We start from the raw sequence: 9,256 nt of genomic DNA, 5'->3' as shown, positions 1-9,256 counted from the left end.
CACTTTCTTACAGGCCATCCACGTCCCTGGCTCACACTAAGGATGACTCACTTGGAGGCGTGCAGGGTGAAGTCAACAAGGGCAATATGTCTTAAACGGGAGCATTGCCTCACTGTATCCTAAATAAACACTGGCAGATTCAGAGCAAAAAGTCATCACCTATTACCCCAGGATTTTGAATGTTTCTACTTCCTGTGAAAATGCCACCAGAAAGGTGGGTCCCACTTCCTTCTCTTTGCTTTGGCTCTGGCTGTGTGACTCCAGTGAGTCCCCTTGCACTTGAGTGGCCTCATCTGTAAAATGGGTTGCCGTGAAGGGCGAGTGATGTGATACAGTGCTTCCCAAATACCTGAATGACCTGGGAGCTTCACAAAGTTCCTGGGTTCTCCCGCTAGAGATTTTGATTCAATAGGTTAGAGTGAGGCCTGCAATAGAGAACATTCGTGAATTCTTCAGTTCTGTTGAGCGAGCGGATGTAGATCCCGAGTCATAGTGTTGTGAACTACTTAGCAGTCAGTGCTCTGCAGAGGCCCCGCCTCCCTTCCTTCTCGCACGTTTCCACCTCTCCTTTCCTCTGAGGCACACGGTGCTCTGGTGTTCCCCACTTTGTGTCCCAGAAGAAAACCGCAGGAGGAAACTCATTTAAATCACTCCTCTCCAGATGTTTTCTTTTGATAAAAATAGAAAAGAAGGGCAAAACTTAGTTCAAAGTTTTTATTTAAATTTTACTGCCATTTACTAGGTCTGTCTTCTGTACCCTTTGCTAAACCCCAGGAAACAGAGATAAGCAGGGTCCTGGCTCTCTGATCTTGGGATTGTAATGCAGCCTGAGAAATTTAAGGCATCAAGACCAGCTAACGTGGTGGGGGCCTCTTCTTTGGGATCAGGGGCCTGTCTTCCTTGTACACGTCAAATCACACCGCAGAGGCTTTCTTCGGCTTGTGCCCAGTTGTGAATGGAACGAAGCTTTGTGGTTGTTGTGACAGACAAGATGGATCCAGCAGGTGGAGCTGGAGAGTCAGAGAAATTGAAAAGGCAGAGTGGATTGTCAGGGTCTCCGGAAGGTCAGGTGGGGCAAAGTCTGTGCCCCGGAGGCCCTGATGAACATGTTAAAAAAAAAGAAAAAGAAAAAGACTATGAAATTCCAGATCCCATCCCTATGGAGGCAAATTGTGGGCATCAGCAAGTTGCCCATGTGACTCTGATGTGAAGCCCACTTTGGGAAGCACTGATCTAGAGAATCTAGAATGATCTAAGTGTGATTCAGGCACTGCTGAATGGTCTGGTCAGCAGTCTGAGCTGGTCTGAGTCTAGAGCCCTGGGCTGGTCCTCAGACCAGCAGCAGAAGCATCCCCTGGGCGCTAATCAGAAGTGCAGACTCTCAGACCGACCCCAGGCCTGCCGGATCCAAATCTGCATTCTTAACAAGCGCCCTCTGGCCCACTCACAGGCGTGTCAAAGTGCGGGAGATCACCAAGAATGTTGCTTCTTGTTTACCTGGGAACCCACCCCTGGAACGGAGCTCCCCGAGGCCGGGTTTGTGTTTTGTGCTTGGTACCTCTCTGAGCATCAGTTTCCTCTTCTTTGCTGTGTCTCCTTCTCAAGGTTGTTAAGGGAACCAAAGAGTCTTCCCATATTAGATTGTGAATTCTTTGAGGCAAGGGCCATCTATTTTAAAAATTCTGCGCGCCCAATGCCTAGAGTTGAATGAACTTGTCATTTTGGCACAGAGAATTATAGAATCCTCGAAACAGAAGAGACTCTGTGGGTTGTATAGAACCAGCAACTCCATGATCGGATGAGGTTATAGTGAGGTTCACAGACGTTTCTAGGGTCAGACGCTCCGTTATTGTCCCACGAGCTTCCTGCGAGAGCACCGGGTGACAGCTCCTGTTCTCCATGAAGCCTTTCTCCTTCCCTTGGCTCCTCAGAGCTGAGCTCAGCTCCCTGTCCTTGTGAGGGTCCCCCAACCCCTTTGTCCACAGCCGTCTTGATGCCTCTGAACTTCTGTGCCACTGAGCGTCCGTATCACTCGTCTGCCCGTGAATCCTGGACTGGCTTCCTTGTGTGTTCTGTCCTTGTTGTGTGTTGTGCTGGAGGAAGTCGCTGTGTTGTCTCACTGTACGTACCAACCCCTTGGAGGACAGGACCAGGGTCCTTCGTGCACCCCCCACCCCCCACCCACTTCCCAGCCCAACACCTAGCACGGGACTGGCCGCATAATAGTCATGGCTAACTTTTTGCGTATCTGTTAATTTTTTTAAAATATGAACACTTTCATACATACAACAGTTATAGAGAATAATATTGTGAACATCTGCATTGTGAACTACTACTTTGGAAAAAAAAGGTGATTATAGTTGAAGTGCTCCGTGTACTGCTCTCCAGTCATTTCCTCAGCATCTGTGAATCTCCATGACGACCCATCGTCTGTGACGCCACACGGTTTATTTGCTCCGTGTTGCTGCCCATCAAATAAGGATCTTAAAACCAAGGCCCAAAGCAGTCATGAGGCTATAATTCATTCAATTCCATCACTCAAGAATATTTATCGAGAGCCCCTTGGAGGCCAAGAACTGTGCTAGAAACTTGGGACACAGCTGTGGACAAATCTGACCGAAAGAAAACAAAACAAATTAAAAATAAAGCCTTGCTCTCACGGAGTTCACATCTGGACCATCCGTAAATGATAAGTGAAATAAATATGTAAATTATCTAATGTGTTGGAGGTCAAAAATGCAATGGGGAAAAATGAATCAGTACCAGGGTCAGAAATTCTGGAGTGGGAGGGCAGAACTATGGTCAGATAACATCTGAGCAAAGACTTGACTGAGTTGAGGGAGTTGGTCATCTGATTTGAGAGGAAAGATGCTCCTGGTAGAGAGACCCTAAGGTGGAGCAAGGACCCTAAGGTGGAGCATTTGGGGACCAAGTGGACCAGGTCCCTAAGTCATGTACACAGGCTCAGGCTGGCTGCTGGCTTTCTGGACAAAGCACGGAGAGGCAGGAGCAAATCCAGCTTCATCCACCACTCCGCCAGCCCTGCGTGGCCTGCGGGTGCGTCCTCCTGCCCCACATCAGGCTGCAGGCCACCGGGGGCTGCTGCTCTGAGCTTTGACACCCTTGTACCCCTTCCCATCCTCTGTGGATTCTTTTCCCCTTTCAGCCTTGAGAATCCCTGTCCACTTGCACAGCTGAGCTCAGCTGTCGCTCCCCTGTGGCCCTCCCTCTACACCTGCTACATCGTGCTCTCTTTCACATGGCTCTCCAGATCAGCAGGCATCCGTGGCGTGGGCCTGGGACCTCTTCAGAACTGCGCCCCCACCCCCAACCTTGTCTCTGGATCCCCAGCCTTTTGCCCAGAAAAGGGTATTTGTTCCTAAGAGCTGAGCCGTGTCCCGTGAGAACAGTCTGAGTAGTCCCCTAGCTCAAGTCCTAAGAAGGATGCACCTGTGGAGTTCTGGCTTGTTCTCTCTTTGTTTTCAAGTGAAGCCGTCATCATACAGGCAGCCCGCAAACCCGAGGCCCCGTGTGTGCCCCCAGGCCAGCCTGCGGCACATTCCAAAAGCCTAGCCCAGCTCATGTGTTTGTGGCAGCCCTGAGCTCTGACTGCCTTCCAGGCTGGAGCAGCGGCTCCTGGGGGCTGGTGGCCAGTGCTGGGGTCTGGGGGATGGGGTGCAGGAAGGAGCACCCCTCAGCCCCTCTGCCCACACCAGGTTTTGACTCCTGCCTCTCCCTGTTTTAGCCTGAAAGTCTTTGCATCACAACTTAGGAATTCAGCCCGCCTCCCCAGGTTTGCTGAGCCTTGGCGACCTACTTGTTCCTTTCTTACCTGTCGTTGGTAGTGACGAGGCTTAGCCCGGGATCAAGGAGAGGCCACCATCATGGGTGAGCTGAATGGAGGAGCTCTTGGTTGGCCATCTTGTGACTGAACACCTGACTCACGCCTAGTCAGCCTGTTGGCTGTGGGCACCTGGCTCCCAGGTCCCTGCTCTGTCCCACCGCAATGACAGCTCCCTCCTCCCACCTCCCCAGGCCGGGAGCCAGCCCCACCCCCAGTCAGGAGCAACCCCCTGAGAAGGAGAGGGCAGGCCCTGCTTGTCATGCTTCCCTCAAATGTGGGTGACGTCCCAACCTGGACGTACCCGGCTTTGCGTGCAGTCATGGCCAGGCTGTAGGTGGCGGGGGTGGTCAGAGAGCACCACTGTGTCCAGCACAAACTGCGTTGTGATTTTCTCCAGAGCAACAGACAGCCTTTCCCTCCAGTGCCCCTCCCCGCAGGTCCCAGTTCCACAGGGATGTGGGTGTCTGTCATCTGGGTCAGCTCAGCTCGTGGTGCTCCGGGGCAAGCCCGGAGAGTGGGGCACATGTGTGCTGAGTCTTCCGCTGCCCTCTCTCCAGCCTGGCAGGGGACCAGCTACACCGCAGCTGTCTCAGGAGACCAGGTGTTTTCGTAGAAGGAACTGGACGTACACAGGATCAGGAGGCTCTCTCTGAGTTCTTGATGTGAAAGTCCTCCCCAGAATCCGAGCTGCCGTGACTGACTCCCTCCTCACCCGCCTCTTCTGAGAAATGCTAGAACAGTGTCATGTGGACCTAGTGTCTTCAGAGGCAGCAATTTCTTCATCTTCGTGGTTGTTGTTTCTACATAGAAACCCATCCCCTTTTGAGCTAATGAATTGGGGCTTGATTTCTTTTTTTTTTTAAATGTGCCTTCTCATCTCTCCAGCATTTCCACCCTCCCATCATAAACTCTTTCCTCAGAGCAACTGAATTTGCTGAGTGTATTAAATCTGTGGATGCTGTAGGTAAAAAGTTTGTTCTGTTTGTTCTCCCCCCAAACTTAAAAGATGAGCTGATTAGTCCAGACCAATGTTGAATTGGTAGATGGTATAGAAAAGCTGTTTTTAAAAACAGATGTAATTGACATGTAACATTTTATTAGTTTCAGCATAATGATTCTATATATAGCTATATCATGGTTAACATCCATCACCATACAGAGTTGCACTTTTTTCTTCTCTTGTGATGAGAACTTTTAAGATCTACTCTCTTAGTGATTTTCAAATATACAACACAGTATTGCTAACTATGGTCACCACGCGGGATGTTACATCCTCAGGACCTGTTTCATAACTGGAAGTTTGTCCCTTCGGACCCCCTTCACCCATTTCGCCAACTCCACCCCCTGCCTCTGGCAACCACCGATCTAAAACAAAGCAAAACGGAACTCACAGATACAGAGAACAGGCTGGTGGTTGCCAGCACCTACTTTTTAAAAGCTGGGCTTGTAAATTGCATGCAAATGTGAGAACATGGGCTGCATACGTTTCTCCCGGGGTTCTGAAGTGCACGGTGCCCTTCAGGAGGTTGTTGCTGGCTCTTCTTTTTAAACAGAGTGAACCTGGTTTATTAGGAGCCTTCTCGTTTGGAATCTGTGATATTTCAGACACGAGGCTTTGCCCATTTTGTGAACAGAGCTTTGTCCTGAAACTTAAGAGCATAAATGCAATATACGAGCTGCCACTTTTGGGTTGTCAGTTACAGGTCTGAGGCCGTTGCTCAGGCCCATCAGCCGAGTTCAGGTTTTTGCACTTCGGGCCTCCTTTAAAGCACTCTCCTCAAAAAGTGGCCCTCAGGCATTTTAGAACCCTCCTTTATATGCAAAATACTGTGTTATTTGTATCTCTTTTAAAAAGATATATCCACATCAAAACCTTTCTAGGGGGCACTTTGTTGCTGACGCCAAGTCATTATTTGTAATTGAAAAAATAAAGTGTGTTGTATGTTGACATGAGTCTCGGGCTTGGTGCAAATTAACAAAGTTTGACTTAATGGGCCTCACGGTTTCCAAGCCTTCGGGGAAGCCCTGCCAGGGTTGGACCTCGCCTCAGGCTTGACCATCTCCGTGACTGAAGGGGGTGTGAGTCCCTGGAGAAGAGGACAAAGGAGGGAGGACACAGAAACCAAGCCTCCACATTGCCACCCGATGGTATTGGTCCTGATTGCCTCTTCCTCCTCCTCAAGCTTTGACTCCTGTGAAATGCAAAGCCCTCGAGGAATCACTGTCTCACCGGCTGAGAAACTGTAAGTGCTGTAAATGTGGTCTCGGTACCTCTGACTGCACCTGCAGGACATCACTTCTTTCATTCATACATCCAGCTGATGGTCATCGAGTGACCACAGTGTACTGGGCTCTAATGAGCAAGAAGAGTAAGCTGGTGGCTGCTTGTGGGGAGCTCCCAGTCCAGGGGGGACAGGCAGGCCAGGTCCTATGACAAGTGCTAGCATTAAGATACGAACCAGGTGCTGACATGGAAATGATTGATTGCACACACAGGAGCTGGGCCAGATATCACAAAGGAGATGGAAGGTGAGTAAGAGTCGGCCAGCTGGACAAAGGAGGGCAGAGTGGTTTAGGGCACAAAGAGCATGTCGGCTGTGTGGCCTTGGGAAATTTACTCAATCTTTCTGAAGCTCAGCTTCTCCAATAGAAACCAGGATGGTAATACCCACAATGCTTAGAGAAGAATGATAGAAATTAAATGTGGGAAGCACCTGGGATGGCACCTAACTCACCATGGATGTGTGTTATTTTTCCACACTAGTCTAGGAATAAATAACTCAAGTGATCGTATCTTAGTCATCTTTGTAATTGCCCCAGTGATGAGCTCAGTACTTAAAACAGGGCAAGGCCCGTAGGACGTACTCAGTTAATGTGTGACTAGACTTGTCTGACCCAGTCCTCGCTGGTTTCTTTGCTCTGAACTTCAGCAGCAGTCAGGCTTGTCCACAGCACCTGGCAGAGGTGGTTCACACAACAGACTCTCAACACCCATGAGTGACTGTGCCATCCCTTTAGTATGTCGTTTTTTTATATGCAGAGGAATAATAATAATAATAATGATGATGATGATGATATGACATGTATTTGATGCATCATATGTGTCTGTTTCTGTGCTAAGTGCTTTAAATTCATTCCCATTCAATCCTCATCATAACAATATATTCTCACCCCCATTTTACAGATGAAAAATTGAAGCACAGAAAAGTTAAGTAACTAGATCAAGATCACACAGATATTTTGTGACGGGTCTAGGGATTTGAGCTCAAGCCAGTCAGATTCTAGAAGCTATATTTTAGTCACCCTATAAAAAGCTATGTGAATTACCAATTGTTGTGTCCAAGGTTGACGTGCCCTTTCGGGTTGGCTGGGTGTCAGTTTGGTAGGGTCGGTGGCCTTCCTAAAACTGTCCCTAAATATTTTGTATAATCTTCCTGGGGATGTCGATGTCTCCATGTGATCATGGCTGCCTCTGCCAGGTCCCACCTTCTGGTCTTGAGGCTCCAGGATGCCGAGTGTTTTAAGGATAACCAAGATTTGCTTAATTCAGGTACGGTGAGACATGCGGACCCAGAAATGACTGTCATGAAGGAAGAAGTCTATGGGTTTCACAGATCCCTACAAACAGGAGGCAGGTACTCCTTGCAGGGCCACACGAGGAAGCATCAGGGTCAGTCAGGAGGTCGAAGGAAGTGGGAAAATGTGGGTACGAGTCTCTACTGAGGTTTCCAAGGGTTGGGGATGGACAGGCAGGGTGAGCAGGCTTAGGGCTGGCCAGTGTGAATGGTTTGTTTCAGCAGGCTCTGGGGGACAGGGGCTGTCCCTCGTTGTCTGGGCCCTCCTCCCGGGCTGATGAGGACAGGTGGACAGTGGCCCAGATAGCACTTGATCAAGGAGGTGGTTGAGTTAAGGGCTTTGGAGTGGTCGGTTTACAAGTGAAAGATGTGCCCTGAAAGTCATCAGGCCTGGGACCTGAAGGAGAAACCAATCATGGAGAGCTGGACTTCAGCTGGGCCACTTGTAAGAGGTTTTTATTCTGAAGAAAATAGAGAAATCGTGCTGGTTTTTCTTTTGAATCACAAGACCAGGTGTTTGGAAGTGACACTGAATTTTCTTTCTGGCTACTCTGGGAGGGGCTGTCTCTCCAGGGTCAGCAAAGCTTTAGATATTAAAGCACTAAATATAGAAAATGGAAAGACATGGTTAATACGCTCTGTAACATGGATGCTTGAGAGAGACAAACCTTGGCTAACCTGGCTAGAGAAGCAGGAAATCTTAGTGTGTAAGTGTGTGCCCAGGGCTCTTGGTGCGATAAGGGCTGCGTGGAGAGGGTGTGGGGATGTTAGCGGAGCAGGCTGGGGCCAACTTCCCTTCCTCTGGCCTCAGTTCAGTCTCGTCTCTCATCACCATGGCGTAAACATCTGTTTACATTCATTTTTTGCTGCCCGCCCTACTCCACTCCCAACCCTCCCGTGTTCCTTCCACTAGTCTCCCCATTCAGACCTCAATTTCCTAAAACGACTCTCTCATCTTTCCCCGAGGGAAGAGATGGGAGGTATGCATGACTGACACCCAGGGTTGGAGACTACCCCTGTTATTTCTGCATCAGAATTTCCCCCACGGAAGCTACCCGACCCACAAATACCACCATTTGCTCAGCAGAAAAGGGATTTTGATATTATGCTATTTGGGAAAATGCTACATTTTACATTCCCTTGTGGAAATTGATAGCGTACAATCAGGTAGTAAGGGCACTGAGCAGCTCTACAGGAAAATACATCTTTATCTCTGTTTCATCAAATGTTTCCAAATCTACTGCCCCACTGTACAACTGGTTTTCACATAGACTGACTACCATCCCATGAGAACTCCTCGGGGACTGCGGCTCTGCGTGTTGGGTGGAGAGGGGGGTGGCTTGGCTTTGAGATGCTCACCCGTGGGAGTGGGGTACCCAGGCTTACAGGGCTGCAGGCGCCCCGGAAGCCTGGGCTCTCATCCTGGACTGATGCTTCCTGGATCCCTGAGCTCCCGGCCTTGCCCGGAACATGACACCAGGCCTTGCTCCTCTCTGATCCTGGCATGGTGCCCGGCAAACAGTGATGCTCAGTGCCTGCTTGTATTGAGTGAATTCATTAGAACCTGCTCATTAGGCGCTATGTCCTTGTTTTCCAATCGGACCTTATCCTTGTATAAACACACACATGTGCAGACGTCTATGGTCCGTGTGGGTTCTTCTCAAAATAGACAAGGAGGCACGTAAGCACTGGGATGAGACTTCACACAGGAATGTCCTCATTTTGCTGTAAATAGACACCCAGGTACACACAGAAAATAAGAAACCACACATCTCAAACACACAGAAGCACAGACGGTGCAGATACGAGCAGACGCACAGACACACTTGGGAAAATA

Source organism: Vicugna pacos, chromosome 15, assembly GCF_048564905.1.
Source record: "Vicugna pacos chromosome 15, VicPac4, whole genome shotgun sequence".
In the NCBI taxonomy this organism is placed as follows: domain Eukaryota; kingdom Metazoa; phylum Chordata; class Mammalia; order Artiodactyla; family Camelidae; genus Vicugna; species Vicugna pacos.
The sequence above is the reverse complement of the archived record's forward strand: the minus strand, read 5'-3'. Positions refer to the sequence as shown.